We start from the raw sequence: 18,556 nt of genomic DNA, 5'->3' as shown, positions 1-18,556 counted from the left end.
CAAAATGTATCTCATTTGCTGTTATTGTAGAGATATACTCTCTTAATTGTTTTTCTCAAAAATTTGATATATCCTTTTGGTTTAAATTGTGTTCCATAAATCTGAGCTTTGTGATGGATATTGCTAAATGTAACTCTCAGGTGGCTTTTAAGATACGACCATGGCGTCACGACCAAGTTAATTGTTACCGGTCCCTTCGATTTCACTGCTGAGACAGTTCTTGCAATTTTGCAATGGTCAGTTGCGTTCAGAACCGAGTGCATTGGAATGATCTTACTGCTATATTTAAGTAAAAACTCACAATTTTGTCTAGCCACTTCTCCTCCTCACCCGTCTCGACACGATGCCGGTGTGCTGTCGCCGCTGCCACGCAGCAGGTCAGTCCTGCAGAACAGGTAAAGCTTTTGGAGCTTGCTGGGAGACTAACAGGACCTCCAATGTTTTTTTTTTGCCAGAGGCTTTCCTGAAGTGTTGACTGTAGCTGGGGAAATAACTTCAGAATTAAATCTTTGTTTTGTGGAAATCACACTCAAGCTCAAACAAATGCTGACTCTTTCTTTGTTAGCTGAGCCAGACAGTCCTGTGCAAATTCCATCACTCTGGCAGGGTAAGGTATGGGTCCCTTTCCCTCTAATTGTTTTTTACAAGCTGCGATTTCACAGTCTGTATTGTTATTTCCATTTGTCCATTTGATTGCGGAGAGAAGAGACCAGATGTTGTGTGACAAATCATAGCTATTTGCAATCTGTTGGAATTCTTATAAATTGTACTGGGGATCATTTTCTGATAACTGATCCTGCAATCACTTATGCACGTGCATCACTTAGAGCATGAGATGTCCTATTGAAGACTGTGGATCCATTCATATGCTTAAATTAAGCACGCATCATGCGCATTTGTGTAAATGTTTGTGTTGTGAAATATGCTGATATTTAGAACTCGCCTGTTAGATTCACCATTGCATTAATTTACATTCAATCAAATCACATATTATTATTACACTGTAAAACTTGAAATCAGTTAATGTTTTTTATTATAATGGCGTATGTATGGCTCAAAATTTGGCTGGAGTTTATCCTACAGCAGAGAGATCCAATTCTGTTTACCGATTTGTAATTCGCAACAAATAGTTCCTTCAGTAAAGTGCATCAAACCCAGCCCTGTTATCCATCTGTTTTTAGGGTCTGTGGCTAATCAAGAAAGTGGTCTCTCACTGACACACTGAGAAGAATGAAGTTAGTTCCTCCGTAATTGAAAGTATCAGTAGTAAACTTGGCTGGAGCTTGATTAATGGTATATTAAAATCAGAGTCTTCATGGTGAGTGCTAGATAAGGAGTTTTGGGCAAATTACTTGGTTACTGGGAAACCTTTAAATTTTAATCATGGAGACACTTCAGCATCATTAGGAACTGAAAAAGACAATGGGCACTGGGAGGAAGTTATGTGAATTGATGTGCTTTTCAATCTCGTCTTCCGTGGTGATATTGAGTGATGCATGGGCGGCAATCGAGAATCCTCTTGCTCCCCATGCCTTTGATTGCTGTTGTTATAATTTAATATTATACAGTTCTTTATGATCATAGAAATCAGATGAGTTAGTTGCAAAAGATGGAAGGTTTTAGTGTAAGAAAAATTAGTTTAACATCCTGGTTTCTCTGTGCTGTTTGGCTGGATAGCAAAATGGAGGGACTCTGTAACTTGTATTTTGAACTAGTGGAAATAGAGAAACAAGATCTTTTACACACATGTTTATTGTTTCATGTGATAATAACAGTATGAATCTCAAACATACGCTTACCTGTCATTTTGAAGTCCCTTCTTGTATAGTGAGCATGTGCATATCTGTAACCTATATGGGTGCAGGTATGTACTATCTATGATGCATCTATATTGACCGAGATGTGAAGTGCTATAATAGCACTTTATGAGGATACATATGGAACGTAGACGTCTGTCCTGGGTGACAGATCCAATTCAAACAAGTGCTAATAAAACCGATACACTCAACTCCTGCAGTCGCAACTTTTGTTTCTGCCTGGGATTTTCAAGCAGCTCTAAGGATGTCAGGCTTTTGGCTCCAACGTCATTGAATAGACTAGAAATACTCAACATATTTGAAGTGACAGCATGGGCTGTCAAATTCAGTCCCCAGCTTTTCCAGGCAAGTATACGATGGAATTGGGTTCATAAAGTGACCACTCTAATTTAGAGTCAGGTCATTTGTTTGCCTCCACTACTACTATGGGAGAACCTCTCTTGTGTCTGAAGATGTCATTTAGACATATTCTTCTAATAGTCCAAATTTATCTGTAGCCAGTGAATGCCTGTTCATATTTGCGCCAACATTGTCTAGTGATTTAAAATAGTTTTAACCCCAGCCTTCATTCATTTTGCTGAGCTAAATAAAGCACTTTTTGTTTTGTTCTCATCACTAAAGAGAAGTTGGACTTTCGCCTGAGTATCCCTTTTCCATATTTTGATGGCTTTTCCTCCTGTGTGTGAACAATCTGAAGCACCAGGTAATTCCAACATGGTCTTGTACAACAGTATGAATATTTTCCTATTTGTAATGAGAACGCTATTCCTTCCCTATCCTACCACGTACCTACCCTGAATGTTCATGGGTGCATTCCCATGGTGGCTTATAGTCAGCATATTGTGAAATCTTAGCTTTCCTCTTCCATTTCCAAGCAATAAGTTCAAACTGTCAGCAAAAATACTGATTATTCACCCCTAAATTCCTGAACTTGCAGTTTTGTATTGCTAAATGTTATCCTACTGCTGTCATTGCAGTCCCCAGAGCATTTAATTTACCTGTAGTCCGATATTCCTCTGGGTTGGGAATGCCTTCCAAATTCATGTCATGAAAAAATGTAATTGGTATACTAGCATTCTCTGTCAAATTAATTATCAAAACTGTTAAATAAGATCAGTTCTGACACCTAGGCAATATGGGATTGAAAGCGATTTGTCCAAAGTCACATTGGAGTGCTGGGAAGAAGATGGTCGAAATCCCAGTGTGTTCTCTATATTAGAGAAACATTCATTTTCTTTCTAAAGGAAAATTTATTGAGAAACATGTACTAGAAATCTGTAAGCTAGGAAAAAGTTTCTTCCTAGCAAAGACAGAACTTGCTGCAACAAAATTATTTGCAGAAAAAAAAACTTCTTTTTTGCAATATATGCATCAGTTATTATAGGAGAAGCTTGTTGGGTTTAAGCTGGAGTTTCAGCTCACACCAAAGGAAACTCTCAGCCTGCTTTGCTGGCCAAAAATTCAGTGCGTAAGGTGTTCATACAGGATGCAGGAGTTGTAAATCCAAGCTGTTGGCCTTAAGAAGGCATAGTAACAATCTACAAGGAGGTCTTTCCCTGTGACTATCCTATTCACCCATTCACTTGGTTTCTTACTGATGCAGATTAGAAACATTTTTAAAATGAAGAAAGTTTTCATGGAGCAGGAAACCATTTTCCATCCAAAATAGCCACGGGCTGGAGGCTGAATTCTGGCCACAGAAGAGAAAATGCCAGACCAGAAAGAGAGAGGAAGAAACATATCCTGGCAGGGTGAGTTGTGCTTTTTTTTTTTGCTTTTTTTTTTTTTCCTTTGAATAGATGATGTGTACTTAGGAATTGAGAATATTAGAACAAGTCCTAGGGGGATATGGATTTAATGGAAGGGGATGAAATTGTTGTGGAAACATATTGTTTATTAAATTTTCTCATTCAGATGTTTATTATATGATTTATGATGACTTAAGCTTATTATATGCCCCTTTTTAATTTGTCACATAATGATTGTGCATATGTATACAGCCATGCTGCGGGTGAATTCATATATTCAGAACAGATAAAATGTTAGAAAAAGCCACTCTGTTCAACTGATCTACCTTTGTTTACAGTGTGACCCTTTAATTTCAACCAGTATCAGGTCACTCCATATAGATATATTGCCAGAGAATATAGATATATTCCATATGCAGCACATATTTCAGAAACCTTCTTGATGTACAGGATTTTAAAAAGTAGCACTGTATAGTATTACATAGATTTGTGTGTGTACCTATGGCCAAATATAAATAGGGACGCATTCCCCGTGGCGTCGAACGTCCTGTGATTTCAGACACCTCATTTTGTGTTTACGCAGTCTAATTGTGAGCTTAAAACTGGAGAAAAAAATCTGAGGCCTATAAAAATGTAATGCTTGTCTAATGTCGTTTAGATTTGCCTTATCAGCCTGGCTGAAGAGTAGTCTATAAGTGATAGGCTTGGATTATTTATTAGGCTCAGACTGTTAATACAGGAAGATGGACGAAAAGTTGAAACGGGAGTCTGTATTGCATTCCAAATGCGCGGCAAAGAGTCGGCGTGCTTTTAATTGCCTTTGCAGCCCTCTGCACGGCTGAGCCCGGAGGACGCGTGGAGATCACGGAGCCATCTGAGCACTGACGTGGGCTTGGCAGCTCCGTCCCGAAGCCTCCCAGCCCGTGTCCCACCCCGGCGGGTCCCTGAGCCGCGTCCGACTCCGGGCTGGCACGGGGGACCCTGCGAGGGATTTTTTTGGGGCACCGAGGGCCCAGCTGGCTCATGGTCGAGGGATGCTCGGCAGCCACGGGTGGGCTCTGAGCTTCTGCCTGGTGGGAAGGGGCCGGTCCATGGCATTACACCAATTCACTTCCTAAAACCATGTCTTTTTTATAGTTGTGGCACTTCCTAGCTCATTTTTTCATTTCTCTCTGCTTTGTTTTGCTTTGCTTTGCTTTTTCTATGCTTTTTGTTGCTTCTCTTCTCTTCTCTTCTCTTCTCTTCTCTTCTCTTCTCTTCTCTTCTCTTCTCTTCTCTTCTCTTCTCTTCTCTTCTCTTCTCTTCTCTTCTCTCCTCTCCTCTCCTCTCCTCTCCTCTCCTCTCCTCTCCTCTCCTCTCCTCTCCTCTCCTCTCCTCTCCTCTCCTCTCCTCTCCTCTTCTTCATTTCTCTCTTTCTCTCTCACTTTTTAAATCTCTGTTGCTCTCAATTTCTTTCTCTTTCTTTGTCACCACATCACTGGGAGAGGAGAAGAATCAGGAAAAGATTCTGATTAAAGATCCATCATAAATTAATGAACAAAAGTGCAGTCCTAGCACTTCATGCTAGAGTGGAACATTTTAAAAAATCATGAAGTGAAACATAAGAACACTAGAAAAGTTTGGATTGGGGTATAGAAATTATTTGGAAGACTGTGTGCTAATCAACAGCAAATGTAAGAATCAGGTTGAGAATCAGTTAGGTTGATAGGGCAGTGAATGACTTGTATTTTTTATATTGGAGTTTTTCAATCAGCATTTTATGAACATGGTTTCTCATTATGATAATGATGATGGGATTAATTATCACCATGAGAACGAGTGATAATGGTACTTTGAACTGTATTTGTCACCGTATGACACAGACTATTACTTGTTTTTACATTCTCCAGGACGTGTGTGCGTTGAGAGGTGCTGACTTTCTCACCAAACATCGGGCTAGCTGGTGAGGAGGTGGCGAAGGAGGACAGGGTGGCTGTCCTTTCACAGAGCCATTACCTGGCTGCATTAAGATATCACCAGGAAAATCACTGAAATCAGTCCTTGGGATTAACGTTCAGCTGCAGTAAGTACTCTAAACATGATGTCTAAGTGAAATGATGGGATTACCTTCTAAGTAATAATATTCGTACATAAGCCAAATTTCCAAAAGGCCATTTGCAAAACTATTACCAAATTAAGAAATTTAATTTTAGCCCATGCTGGAGAGGGAACATAAACCAGAGTGGTGGGCGAAGCGAGGCAAGCTAATGTGACTACAGCGAGCAAGTGCACTTCTCACCTCTGGGAATAAATCCATGAGTCTCTGACTGCTTCCCTGCTCCAGAAGCAGTGTGGGGTGGCAGGTTAAACGCTGACAATATTGGGTTTTTCTATTGGTGAGCTGTGTCCAATGAATATTTTAGAGAAACATTTAGAAAGAAAGTGAAAATATGTAGAGATATAGTAGGCCACTAAGAGTTATTGGGAATTAGAAATTCATGATGTGATCCTGCCCTCACATTGGATATCCAGCTTTGCAACTGAACTGTTCTTAAGTCACAGTCATAACATCTGGATAATTCTGAAAAAATCTAACTTCTGATACTCCTGTACATGCCTGATAACTTTGCTGGAAAAAAAAAAAAAAATCACTTGAAATTTGTTCTATATACACTTTTATCATGTATCTACAACTTATGTGAATTCCAGAAGCCATTTTTTGTCTGAAGAACCTTACTATTTGCTACAATTTGTTTTTCATACGAATGGTTACCCATATAGAAGAATGTGCTCCTGAACTTCTTTCCTTGTAATTAAATTTATTCAAGGGATGTGTGAAGAGCTTCTAGTGCTATTTAGTATCTCTTACTACACTAACTAATTAACGTATAACTGACATACACATACTCAGCTTTCATAATGTTATCCGATTAATAAGCAATAACTACCTCAGTAAATCAAAATTAAATGCCTACGTACGACAGTAAGTTTAGAACCCTCCTGCTTAGAGACTTTACATTGATTGGTTCATTAAATATTGCATTGTCATACGAAGAGCAGTGGAAAAAACCTTGTGAGCAGCTTTGCCTTTTGTTTTATGTGTAAAGTTTTACACCAACAGTTCGCTGAAGAAGTAAAAGCTCTAGACGGTGTCTTGGGTGGGCACTGCCCACATCAGGTGCCTGCCAGGAGCGTGCGTGGCGCAGGGGTGGGCTGTCCTCCAGATAGGGCTGGAGAGGGGAAGAGGGATGTCAGAGCAATATATCACTTCTGGAATTTATGAGCCCATTTTGCAGATAATTAATGCCCCTGCTGGAACTATCCAAAATGCTGCTGGTGATTTCATAAAAGGTACTGGAAGCTTGATTAAGGGTGAAGAAATAAAATGTCTCCACGGGGTTGGAAGAAAAGAAAGGCAGCCTTCTTTTGCAAAGGCAAATGCCTCTGGAGGAGAAATTTAAGCACTAATTCTCAAGAAGGTTCATGAAGTCCTGCTTTTCCCGTGGACCTCCCAGCGGGCAATGTCGGAATGATAGGACAACCCTCAATTTTAGGTCACAGATGAAAGTTCAATAGAAGAAGCAGTTTTCAAACTATTCCTTTTAGTGTGAAGCCTTCTGTTCCAGCTATACTAGACTATTTTGGCTACCTTCCTGATGCTTAATAAAAAATGTACTTGTTATTTATATTTAACAAATATGTAGTTTTCAAGTGCAATGAAACCACTCTCTAGAGAGATATATGTATTCAGTATTATATTATTTTTTTAGAACTACATTGCTCCCAAACTTCCAGATGTACAGCCAGCTTCACCACATAAGCATTAACTTTGGTAGCTATTCCACTATTTCTCATATGTTCCGCTTCACATTTTTGCCATTTTATACTCATTAAACTCTAGCAGACGTTTCACAGAGTGCTGATTACACGAAGATACCTTGAACAGTGAAGGCCAACTTTACAGGGTGATTAGTTCATGGAGTTGTAGGTGGGTAAGTGAAGGAATGTGAGGGACTGGGAAGGCAGATGGTTAGTATAATATCTTACTTCAGTAATATAAATGGGTTTATGTAGAAAATGAGAAAGAATTACAGTCTTAGAGCTATAGTTCTTTACCTTTCAAATGTAACACGTTAGACAATCTTTAAATATTTTTTATTGCTCTGGTTTCTAATGTTTCTTTGGCTTAGCATTTATTTACAGTCTACTTTCTATCTTTAGTTTTTTTGTCTGGTGTTGAAGGCTATTCACTGTGAAATAGAATAAAACCAGTGAAATACAATATGTAAGTTGCGTTTCAGGTCCTGGTGAGCCTCTGCTTATGGTAAACTTTTGTATAGTAAAATGTGTTTGCCCTGAGCTTACTTCTACATTAAGAAGGTTTTGGCTGTAAAAAAAGCTATACTAAGGACAAGAATCTAACACAATGATTATTTTTTTGCTTTACTGGGAAACTACTTTTTTGTCACTGCGCTAACCTGAAAAAGATAAAGATATATCTTCGTTTTCCTTTAAACTTTTCCCAGTCATTCCTTTTTAACTCATTCCTATAATAGTCTGTTTTAAGCAACAACTCTGACAGCAAAACCTATGAGGGTTTTCAAATTCAATAACCAAGACTGGAAAGAAGGCATCCCTCATCTCAACTTTAGCTGAGTAACTGCAGATCCTTAACATTACCCTCTACACTGGAGGTCTTCAAAGTCATCAATCTGTTGGAAATATGCTGACAGCTTAGAGTGGTTCTGTAGTGTCTAAAATGTGCTGTGCCGCTCAAAGAGTGTAGTGTTCTCAGATCACTTTGAGAGAGATGACTTATGAGGCAAAAGGTTGAGCTTTCTGTTCCTGCAGCACCTGACGTGTGTGTTTGTGTCCACGGTCCCGATGCGCTGTGCACAGCAAACCTGTGCCCCAATGGAAACGGCACGATTCTGGTCCATCTCTCCAAAGGTGGGAAATGCTAGAGGGAAAGTTGAAAGTGCAAGTGCACTGGTCACCAGTAGGAAAATGGAAATAATTTTTAAGAATTTCTAGAATATAAACCTAGCTGCAAACCTGTGCATCCTCTTCCTCATCCTCCTACACCCCCCAAAACACTTTCAGCGTTCTCATTTTCCTGATGTGGAACTATTTTGAGATGGTTTGAAACAATTGCTATGTGGATTGTCTCTGGGTCTCGTACTGCCCAAGACTGAGCTGCGTGTCTTCAGCATTACCATTTCTCTGCCAGATCTGCCTTTCCCTTCCTCCTGAGCAGGTTTTTGCTAAACTCACAGACCACTTGCAAAGGTACAAGGATTACTTTGGAATAAAGTTTCTGTATTTTTCAGCTGGAACAGCCTCTCGTTTGCTGTTTTGCTAAAATAGTTTTTAACAATGCTCTTAATTACAATAATTTCTTCATATAATACCACTATTTTTAGCTATGCCAAAGGAAGTCGTGTACAGGTGCTCACGGTAGAAGATTATATGAATATATTGTGATTGCTGATCTTCATATGCGGGTGAATTAAAAAGGTAGCAGGATGTGTTCTGTAAAAATTTATATACCTCTTATTCCTTTGTGTCTCTAGCATATGGTGTCAGTCATTTCAGGGTAATAGGAAAAGGTGTTCACTCAAAGCTTATCCTTTTACACATAGCAAAATATTTAATTTGTTTTCAGTTCCCCTCCTAGAGGAATGTACTAATGATTCTTATTAGTGCACCCAGCTATAAAAAAATTAGTTATGTATACACACAAGATTTTTTTAGTTTGTTTGTTCCACTGTTTTTTTCTGTGGTAGGTTTCAAACTAAGGTGCCAGTTGTTTCACCAGTAACAGCAGAAGACCTCCAGGTACTTTCATTCCTGGTGTGAGACGCTTTCTTTTTTTTATATATGTGTGTGCGTGCAAATTTGGGTAAAGACAATATTGCCTCTTCTTCAAAGATTATTTGCTATAAGAGAGAATAGACTGGTCATTTTTTTCATGAAATAAAGTCTGACACTTGGTATTCCTTCCATGGAAAAGGTCGGTGTCCTGCATCTGCCGGGAGGAGCATCCTTTGGTGGTCTCCTGATGGGGATGGAGCTGGTGGCAACAGAAAGAACACACCTGCATGAACTTGCTGTCCATGATTCTTCCAGGTCAACACAGTTGCCAGCTTTATGAGTCGATCCCATGTCAGAATTGATTGCTGGGTTGAAATGGAGGTGGGTGAAACAGGGCTTCTATCCTGCAGCAATGTTTTGGCTCAAGGAGAAATGTTTCTGCCTAAAGTTCACGTCTTCTATCTGTCATGGTAGAAGGCCACACACTGAGGCTTTTGCATAAGAAATGCTGGGAGATATTTGAAGCTGCTACAGAGCTGTTTCCCTAAGCAGAAAGCAAATGAGCTGTGTTAGCTGCTCCTTACCTCTACAGAAAGATAAAAGCCTCATGACCAGGGCAGGAACCAGAAACACAGTTCCAGCTCTTGAGAGACTTGGGACCACTAAGAGCATCTCAGGGGCCCAGAGCTACTGTCCACTGGCACTGGACACCCAACCATGGAGAAACTGGCACAGTAAGGAGACATTCCCATAGAGAATTATATGGGTATGTTGGGAAAAGGGCTAAAGAGATGCTGATGAAATTACCATGGAGAAAGTTTTGCTTTCATTCACTAAGATCCACTTCCAATGGGTTCCTTTTCTCCTAACATGGTTTTGTCTGCTGTGTTCGTAGTCTTAGTGCATGCGTGCTTTTTGCATGTTGCCTATTAATGTTCTGCAGGTTTTCCAGGGAACGTGTTGATTCTGGATAAGACTTTGAGATTAGTTTCCAGAGGAACCTCTGGCTATTTGAGCCTGCTTCTTTCTCCTGTCAGTATTACCCAGCACAGGGGTTGTGCACACAGTTGGCAGCTGATCTTCATTAATGTCACCTTCATTACATCTCTTCAGATTATTTGCATGTGAATTTTTAGGCCTCAGAATGTCACCAGCTAATTGTCAGTTTTAAAGGAATGTTAAGATTCTTCATAAAAGCGATGGTAAACAGGATTGCAATATTCTTTTCATGTGAAAATTCAAACATATATTAGGACTTAGCATAAAAATGCCTTTAGAAGGCAAGACGAAGATTCAACATGCAAATTTAAGGTTGTTCCCTTCTGAATATTGCGCTCACCATCTTGATCTGCACTGTAGTACAGGATCACCTGCTCCTTTTCTGTCAACATTATTTAATGATATTCACACTTAATTGCATCCATTTTTAGTTTGAAAAACAATGGGTTCTTCTATACTTTAAAAAGATCACAGGGGTAGAAAAAGTAATGTAGAATAAACATTATCAGTCTCAAAGTCCATTTAGTCCTGGAGCTGATTAATGTTTCCCTTGCAAATATTTGAAGGGGATGAGTTCTGATGTGTCTCACATTAAAGACTAAAGTCAGGAGTCTAAAGCTGTGTAAGTCAGTTAGATACCCAAGCAGCATCAAAATGTAGTGGGAATTGGGTCTTTAAACCCCTTCAACTACATTTCAGACTTCTGCCTGATGAATTCCACCACATACCAATAATTTCTGCCAAATAGGAATACTTCTTAGGTTCAAGACTTAGACTTTTTTTTTCTTTCCTTTTTTTGTTGTCTCCTTTCCCTTTGATTTCTTTGTCTTTAGTTTGTCTTTGGTCATCAAATATAATTTTATTTCAAGTGGCTTTGTACCTGTGCCCTGCTCCAGCAAACCCACATATGCATTTTGGGCCCAATCCTGATTGCCTTGGGTTTAAAGTCAGTTAGATTTCCTATGCGTAAGACAAGTACGATTTTATGTCCTCTGTATAAGGTCATATGGAAGATGAGTGGTTCTGATATGTTAATACTATTCTCCAGATCAGTGGAGCTTCTCCACCAGAAGCTACAATGTGTAAGTGACACACTTGCACTGCAGGAATACTGGTTCTGACCCCCAGTCTCCAGTATATTAGTTGCTTTGCTGCAATACCTTTGGGCAAAGCCATTCAACCGTATCGCAAACAACTTGCTTTAAGACTGGAGCACATACTGTTTACTGTATAATCCTCTCTAATGCTCTATTTTTTTTTTTCTTGAGAAAAGATTAAAAGACCAGAATTACATTGGAACTGGTGGAGGCATGATCCATGCCCCCTTGATTATATGGAAACATTAAAATATCATCAGCATGTTAATTTTATCAACTGAACTGTATGAGATTTATTCATATCTCTTATCTATTACATTAGTCTGGAAATACAATTTATTCTGATGGTGGGAATGTCAGACAGAGAGACCAAAAACATCTGGACTTCTTAATATGAAACAAATTTTCTAGGATGTAGATTGCCACTTTAAAATTAATTCTGCTAATAAGGAGGCGAAATTTCATAGCCTATTGATCTTTCAAAATAGGGCCCTGGCCCTTTATTGGGGTAAAACAGGTAGATGCAAGGACGGTTCCTTTGAGGACTCATAGTTCACATGTCTTCTGTTACATATTTGGATATCAAATACAGTAGATTATTTTAGCATCCTAATATAAAATACACAATAGGAGATAAAACCCAGCCATCGCAAACTACAGGATTAATAAAAATCAATGAAAATTCTCCTAGAAAAACAACATATCTTAAACATTTCCCAGGTCTGAATTGGTGGATTTTCTTTCTAAACATGTAAAATCAATATTAATTAAAACCAACCATAAAAACCTCCTTGCCCATTGAAAGACATTTTTTCATTTAAAAAATATATTGTATTACACAGGCTAAGATTATCACAGAACCTTTTCAGCCATGGAGGAGCGTGAATAACATTTCTCCTCTGATTATGTGATATTTGGGGGTCCTTGTGCTGGGAAGCACATGGAAGCCAAAGACGTACCTGTGGCTCTGTGCCCGCCGGGCACGCTCCCATTCCCATTTTACCGGCAGCACAGAGGAAAAAGCAGAGCAGTGATCTCTAATTCAAAATATCCCTTTCAGACTGCTCTGGGGTGGCTGCATTTATAGGTGGCTTCCCCTGGAAGTTCCAGGCTAGCCCGTAGCAATAACTTGATAATTGTTCTGGGAAGAGACTCAGCACAGCTATCTTATGCACAAGTAAACAGGCTTCTATAAGATTAAGAATTATATGCCAGGGCTTTGACACAACCATCAGTTATGCCAGATGCAAATAATTTATTCTTTGTCAGTTCAAATATACAATCTTGTTTGGATGGCTTAAATTTATACTGGCACCAAAACACAGCAAGCGATATTATTTAAGTGTGGTGTTAAAACCACAGATATGCATCTCAGATGACCCAAAAAGTGCAAGAAAAATGTTCTCTTTTCTGAGAGTAACTCGTCATTGTTACGCAATAATAGCTGGTGACGTAACTTATCCTTGTTGTGCAATAAGATGACATCAAATGTTGGGAGATGTGTCCTCCTTGACATAAACCAGGCATTTTCAGGTGCCATTGCTGTCACTGTGACAGCTCTTAATGGCAAAAGGGTTGCTTCTCCTCTAGCCTGGTTTAAAAGACAAGTCAAATGCCAGTAACTCGGTAGACAGGCACGACTTTCTTCTGTTTTGACTCTACTTCTTTCATTTTGAGGTTTTGGTGACTCTTCCATCAGAGCTTATGGATATTGGGGGTCATAAATCAAAGCGGCATTTACTTCTGAAATGCAAAATATTCAGTTGAGGTTTTCCAAAGAAAAGCAAAGCATGTGGAGAAAAGAGCATGAGAGAAATTAAGGCAGTTGCAGAACGGCAGTTTTGACAAGATGTAGCTGGGTCGGATGCTCAGCTTGCCCAGGATGCGAAGAGGTTGCTCAGATGTTGCCTTAGCTTTGCAGAACAGGGGAACATATAGATTCAGTTCAGCAAAGATGTATGGAACCACTTAACTTTATGCACAGTAAGTAGTCCAGTGTGTAAACTTAAACGTATCTTCAAGATTAAGACCTTCAGCTTTAAATGGTACCATAAACATTTAGTTTACATTTGGTGAGACTGTCAAATAATTTGTTCCTGTGCCATCAGCTGAAAATTCCGCTCATTTTATAGGAGTTCAGCTTACATGGATTTACTGGACAACAGAATAAGTGAAATTTAAGACACACATCTTAAGCTGAGTTCATAACGGCCCACATTTCCAATAACAAAACTAGCAGTGACAGTGATATATGGCTTTTTTTATGAGACCTGATAACTGATGGATATGTGATCTTATAAATGCTTAGACAAACTAATGCACATAATTATATTTTCCATTTGAAGTCTATTGCTAGGCATTCTAATACAATATCATTAGTCGAAATGGCCACAATGATACAGCTTGGGCAGTTTGTCACAGTAATTACGGGGTGATTATTTTTGACTGGAATAAAGATTTCAGTTTTAGTATGGTAGAAAGCATAATCACAAATTAGAAACAGTCTCAGAATAAAAAAATATCAGGGAGAGGGACTTTAAATATGGATTATACTGCAATTCTAAAACAATTTCTTTAAAAAAGTGCACTCATTTGGCTGAATGTGTGACTTTTTTTAGGTTTATACCAAGTTCCTGCCCAAAAGGATGACACTTACCTAATTAACAGTTCCAATGTGTAAGGTTTTTATAAAAGGGAAAATCTGGGCATTGTAAGGAAGGCTTGTCTTATAATTTACATAACTGCTAAAATAGGCTTTCTTTTTTAAATCGACAAAAAAATAGATCATTTGTCTTCACCGTTTTCAGGATGGTTGATTAAAGTAGACAGTGTCCTAACATCTGTATTGAAAACTATATTAATCAATTGATTAATCACGAGGCATTAATCAAAATCTTCCTTAAGTGTTTTAGTTTTGGAGCAGCTCTTAGAATTTTCTATCAGATTCCTTTTAAGGTGTCCATTATAAAGATTAAATTTGGGTGGTAAATATTGAGGGGTTGAAGCACATGTGGCTTTCCACTTGAAGGTCACAGCCATTGCTCATTAGTGTTACTTTTAATGGGATAAGAAGTAAAAGTTTTTAATATGTGACTACATCAATTAATCAAATACACATTTGATTTCCTTTCCAGTAAGCAGTCCATATTTTCAGCATGTGCAAAGAAATTTCTAGTGATCTAAATCCTCGAATACTTCAGGCTATGCTGAAGAATATTCCGTGCATTTAAGGAACTTAAACTGTACATGCAGATAGGATGAGCCGATGCACTAACTATAATCCAGTAAATTATTCTCTGCTGTTTTAAAATACTCTGCTTTACAAAAATTCATTTTAAGGTATCCTGGTCAGTTTACATTAAGGTTATATTTAAATAATCTCACTTTTCCCATACAATGAAAGTAAAATTTCAGACTACTGTCATGAAGTGTTTTAGAATGAGAGAAGTTGTTTTGCATATTTAGTTGATTCAAGTGAACCATAGAGGACCTATGCAATGGAGCTGATCGTCTGAGAATTTAACTCTGTTTGTTTTTGATCATTCCTATTTGTTTTTCCAGTCTGAAACATTAAATACCGGTACTCAAGTAAATGTATTTTTTGAAGCGTCAATTACAGTACAAAAGAAAGCCACTGATTACACATCTCTTCATGTGCATAAAAATGTTTCTTCATCTTGCAATCCCTCTGTAAGTGATTCTTTAAGAAAGATTTACTGAATCCTCATTGTGGCTGCCCTTATGACAGACTAGAAATACCTACATTTCTACAGAATGCTTTTTCCACAGAGGGAAAAAAAAGAAAAAGAGAAGGAAACACCAAACCCAAGCATACGTTATTTGTGTTTATTTGGATTTTACAGTATACCAAAAAATGTGCATCTGGCATTCCCATCACCTTTGGCAAAAGTTTAAAGAAACAAGAAATCAAAGCACAGCAAATTAAATCCTGCAGCCACTTCCCCCCCGCCTGAAGACGCTGCCGTGAAAAAAACGCAAACGCTTTTCTAGGTAGTCCTGTTTTTGCTTCTGCCCATGGAATACCAACTCCTAATTTGATAGCCCTCCCAACTGTTTGTTTCTAAGGTGCTGCATCCAAGTCGAATGAAGTAGGGACAGAGGTCTATTAAATCAACGGCTCCTTAATTTATCTGAATGCCAGTGGTCCCCAATGCCAGGCAGCCTGGGGTCCCCGCACGCCCCCGGGAATCCCGGGAAGCTCGTCCCGACCCGACCCGACCCAGGGATGGGGCGTCCGCGAGAGGAGCGGGACCGGGAACCGGCTTTCGCCCTCTGACTGGAGGCAGAGCGGTTCAAGCGGCACTTCTAATCAGATTAAGGAAGCCAATCGCTGCTGATTTGCACTACCTGATTACGTTATAATTCTTAAAAGCTGCTTTGATGTGTGTTTACCGGTTTCTACATACAGCAGTAGAGTTATTACGTATTTAAAGCCATTAAAATGCACGGAAAATTTTGTACGCCTTTAAAAATGATACCGGACTGCTTGTCATATAATTATGTGAAAAAGAAACATGTGTCTTAAAGTCTTGAAATAATCAACAATACATATTTGAAAATAAAATAAAACCTGCGTTGTTCTTCCACAGCTGAGTTCTGTTTTCATTTTGCTATTGATGGTGAAGGTTGGTTGCCTTCAGCGGGAAAGGAAATGCAATCTGCATAATTCCCATTAGTTCTTCATCGCGCAAATATATACTGATAATAATTCTGTAGTGGGTTAGTTTGTGGCTAATCATCTTTATACTTAGCAGCAGGTGCTGTGGCAGCATTGGAAAAAGTATCATGCATTTTAGAAATTACTGCTGTACAATTTATCTATAATGCACCTTTCTTTTTAATAGAATTATGTTCAACAGTTCATCAGTTTAGTTCATGGAGAATACTACTGTGATATTGGCGTGTAGGCTTTATCAGTATTTCATTACCAAATGCCACTGTTTGGATTTTTTTTGTTTGGTTGGTTTTGGTTTTGTTTTTTAAATGGGAACATGGTCCAGAGAAAGGAACCATTGAAACATGTGAAGAGAGTCAGTAGCACCCACAGGCCATTCTGCATTTTAGATGACAAAGAAAATATAAATGAAACAGTTTCAGACCACTCTGAGTATATGGGGGGATAGAAGTTTGTGGTTTAAAGCCAATACGGTTTGCTTAGAAAAAAATGAGGAGGTGAGTATAGGCTTATTGGGAAATGGACCTGATCACTCAATTGCTGTTGCTTGCAAGAATTTGCAAAAGGGAAGATTAGAGGAATTGTCTTTTCAAAAGCCAGTGGAGAGGTTTAATGAAGTCACAGCAGTTATATGTGAATTTTTTTTTATTTTTTTTTTTAGGTATTCTTATAGTGACTGCAATAACCACTGTGGAGAAAAAAAATTCTGAAGTAGCGCCAAACAACTGAAACTTCTGATGTTGCCTGAATTATGACTAATGCCTTTCCTCCTAACATACATGCTGCCTTCACTTCATCCTTGCTTTCTTCCCCAAGAAGATGGTAAGAGACAAATTGAACTTAACCTGAGCATCAGCATATATGACAAAAGGAAAGAATACAATAGGAAAAGAAAAAGTTTGAGAAGTGAATGGGAAGGTATGGATAAAAACCTTTAAGACACTAGAAAATGGAAATAGACAACAAAATTGAAATAAAAATATGCAAAGATTTTGAGTCATGAATAACAGAGTGTTGGCTAGATGTGAAGAAGTAAGAATACGAAAAAGGAAAAGATAAAAGATGATTAATAAAAAGTTTCAGAAAGAATGAAGGCAAAAGTAATGGACAAAGCATGAGTTTAAAATGATTTTAAGGAAAGCTCTCCACAAAATATTTTTGTAACTCTCATTAAAAAAAGTATTTAATCCTGCTGTACCCATATGCAAGAAAACATGCAGAATCTGCATAAAGCATGCAGCCTTCAAAACTGAGTACCTGGAGTTAAATGGTTCCATTTTTACTGCTGAAAGTTGGACAAATGCAGTTCTATTTAGAAGAATTTGCAAAAAAATCTGAATAGGTTAGAAAAATCTTAGTGAAAGTTGTTTGGTTTTAATCATTCTGAGTAGAAAATTTCAGTTGTAATTAAAATACTGTTTACCTAAATTGAAAAACTCTAACGTGAAAGTAGATAAAAAAGAAATTTTTTTTTTTTTAAGTTTTTTTTTGAATGAGAAAAAATTTTTACAGGAAAGCGATACTCTCTGATCAATCTTTATCTTCAGTAAAATACAGTTTTGCATTGAAAAAAATTATAACAGAAAATTGTGACTGGTAGCTGGGTACATTTTAAAATAATTTGATTTCTGAGGTTCTGTTAGTTGATGCTGCAGGTGCAGGTGGGGTTTTTGGCATTTCTGAAAAAAAAAACAACTAGGTAATTTTGATAATAAAAATGGATAAAGAAACCTAACTTTTGGCCTTGAAATGGAAAATTTAAATTTTCATATAAGTTATAGTTCAATTGGGACCAGTTTTTTATGAGATCTTTCTCTGAAGATTGAAAAAAGATTTCTGTGAGTTTTTAAGAAAATGGAATTTATTTAAAATTTTACCCTGAGTTGAATTTTCATGTTTTGCCATGCATTCTCTTTTCTTTTCTTTTCTTTTCTTTTCTTTTCTTTTCTTTTCTTTTCTTTTCTTTTCTTTTCTTTTCTTTTCTTTTCTTTTCTTTTCTTTTCTCTTTTCTTTTCTTTTCTTTTCTTTTCTTTTCTTTTCTTTTCTTTTCTTTCTGTTCTAACTTAACATGGCTTAAAAATTTCCAGATGATCACATTGCTTTTAAAATATTTTGTCTGCATATGTTTGCAGAAAATTAATAAACGTGCTCCTCACTTTATTTGATATAATTTGGGGGGGGTTTCTGTTAGTCCTTTGCACAAAGCAAGCAATGTGTTTTAGTGTTGAGGGACTGTAACACACTACTGGTTGCCTGTAGCTTGTAATGTCTATCTCTATATGAGTCTTTCAGATTCTTCTCTTGCTCTACAGGTAATAAAGATATGTTCTTCAACTGCAGTAATATTTATTTAAGCTTTTTTTTTCTTTTCTTTTAAGGGAACAGAAACAATATGGGGTGCTTATG

The 18,556-nt window shown here is 37.9% G+C and overlaps 1 long non-coding RNA gene across 1 annotated transcript; it reads left to right on the top strand.

Annotated features, from left to right (window-relative positions):
• The first annotated feature begins 1,179 nt into the window (after positions 1-1,179).
• Positions 1,180-17,516, top strand: LOC142031479 (uncharacterized). Its single transcript, XR_012650539.1, has 4 exons — positions 1,180-1,318; positions 2,439-2,520; positions 3,421-3,568; positions 16,812-17,516. It is a non-coding gene; the product is annotated as an uncharacterized LOC142031479 (long non-coding RNA).
• The last annotated feature ends 1,040 nt before the right edge of the window (positions 17,517-18,556 follow it).

Source organism: Buteo buteo, chromosome 5, assembly GCF_964188355.1.
Source record: "Buteo buteo chromosome 5, bButBut1.hap1.1, whole genome shotgun sequence".
NCBI lineage: Eukaryota > Metazoa > Chordata > Aves > Accipitriformes > Accipitridae > Buteo > Buteo buteo.
This window is presented reverse-complemented; position numbering and strand designations above follow the sequence as displayed.